The sequence below is a fragment of the Nerophis ophidion genome, linkage group LG09, assembly GCF_033978795.1.
Source record: "Nerophis ophidion isolate RoL-2023_Sa linkage group LG09, RoL_Noph_v1.0, whole genome shotgun sequence".
NCBI lineage: Eukaryota > Metazoa > Chordata > Actinopteri > Syngnathiformes > Syngnathidae > Nerophis > Nerophis ophidion.
In genome coordinates, this window is record NC_084619.1 from 10,565,835 (window position 1) to 10,568,339 (window position 2,505).

A 2,505-nucleotide genomic window follows, 5' to 3' on the forward strand; every position below is an offset into this window, starting at 1 on the left:
TGTATTATTAAATAGAGGTCGGTGTCTAGCAGGACCGATAATCAGCATTTCCGTTTTTTTGGCGTTAAGTTGCAAAAAGTTAGCGGACATGCATTGTTTAATTTCATTAAGACACGCTTCCAACTGACTACAGTCCGGCGTGTTGGTCAGCTTTAGGGGCATGTAGAGTTGGGTGTCATCAGCATAGCAGTGAAAGCTAATACCGTATTTGCGTATGACGTCACCCAGCGGCAGCATGTAGATGCTGAAGAGTACAGGGCCAAGGACCGAACCCTGGGGAACTCCACACGTTACCTTAACGTAGTCCGAGGTCACATTGTTATGGGAGACGCACTGCATCCTATCAGTAAGATAAGAGTTAAACCAAGACAGGGCTGAGTCTGACATAGCAATTCGTGTTTTGATACGCTCTAATAAAATATTATGATCGACGGTGTCGAAAGCAGCGCTAAGATCGAAGAGCAGCAACATAGATGACGCATCAGAGTCCATCGTTAGCAATAGATCATTGGTCAATTTTGCGAGGGCTGTCTCAGTCGAGTGATTTGCCCTGAAACCGGATTGAAAGGTTTCACATAGATTGTTAAACGCTAAGTGTTCATTTAGCTGCTCTGCAACAATTTTTTCAAGGATTTTTGAAATAAAGGGAAGGTGAGTTTACCATGAGGTCAGTTTTCACACCAAAATGCATCCGTTCTCCCTTTTTTGTCTACACACAGTGTCTGCTTGTAAGTACTCCATGATTGTGCGCTACCGAACATGCTCCTCTGCTCGTAAACCCAGAAATGTCATGACGTTGCCCGTTAAAAAAAATAAGAAAATAAATTGGGAACTGCTTTTCAAACAGACTATAGTACCATTTTTTATTCATTAGAACCGCGATATTATACTAGTACCGGTGTAAAGTGCAACCCTATTACAGACGGGCAACCCTATTACAGACGGGCGGTTTAGCTCGGTTGGTAGAGTGGCCGTGCCAGCAACTTGAGGGTTGCAGGTTCGATTCCCGCTTCCGTCATCCTAGTCACTGCCGTTGTGTCCTTGGGCAAGAGACTTTACCCACCTGCTCCCAGTGCCACCCACACTGGTTTGAATGTAACTTAGGTAATGGGTTTCACTATGTAAAGCGCTTTGAGTCACTAGAGAAAAAGCGCTATGTAAATATAATTCATTTCACTTCACAGACAGCTTCTATTACTAATTTTTCCCTTCAGTCCCCTGATTCCCAAGCCCAATCAGCTACTATCACTGCAAATGTAACTAAATGACTCAACCAGTGCAGTGCAGTGCAGTGTCAATGCATCTGGTGAGTGTGCATTACACTCACTAATGAAGTGAATTCTATTTTATATAGCGCCTTTCTCTCGTGATTCAAAGCTAATGTGTCACCCATCCATCACTACTTAATCATTATATAGAGCCATTGAATAGTTTTCACGTTAATAGTGTTTCAGATTGCACGAGAATGTGAAATTTGATGAAATGAAATCATTTATTAAGTATGATTTATTAAATGAAATCATTTATTAAGTACAATACACAACACAATACACAACTCCACCAATGTTGTAATATAAGTGAGAAGCAAAGTGCTCAGTCAGCAATAATAGCGCTGATGGGTTCATTGTAAACAGCACGGCAAGTGTAACCCACATGGTGCAACAACATTCTAAAATGCATGCAGAGGTAGATAAAGCGGATGGATGCCCACTCGTGAGACTTCAATTCAACCGTGGGAAAGTCCATAACACATTTTTTAAATCACACATAGAAAAACTTTTTTTATGTTTTTTTAGAACAAGTACTGTTTCTCCCAAAAAGTTAAGAAATGCTTGATCCTGACCTCTTTCAGCGCTTTTTATGAATTTATTTGAAAAAAAAAAACTGTATATCACTGTGCCTTATGTGTTATTACTGGTTGTGGCAACCTAGTTATTGCACTTTAAATGTAAAGGCAAACTGTCCATATTTGTTTATTTGCAGATTTTCTCAATTGTTTATATATATATATACATATATATATATATATATATATATATATATATATATATATATATATATACATATATACATATATATATATATATGTATATATATATATATATATATACTGCGTGGCGCAGTGGGAGAGTGGCCGTGCGCCACCCGAGGGTCACTGGTTCAAATCCCACCTAGAACCAACCTCGTCACGTCCGTTGTGTCCTGAGCAAGACACTTCACCCTTGCTCCTGATGGGTGCTGGTTGGCGCCTTGCATGGCAGCTCCCTCCATCAGTGTGTGAATGTGTGTGTGAATGGGTAAATGTGGAAGTAGTGTCAAAGCGCTTTGAGTACCTTGAAGGTAGAAAAGCGCTATACAAGTACAACCCATTTATCATTTATTTATCATATATGTATATATATATATATATATATATATATATATATATATATATATATATATATATACATATATATATATATTAAATAAAATAAATAAATGGCGCAGTGGGGAGAGTGGCCGTGC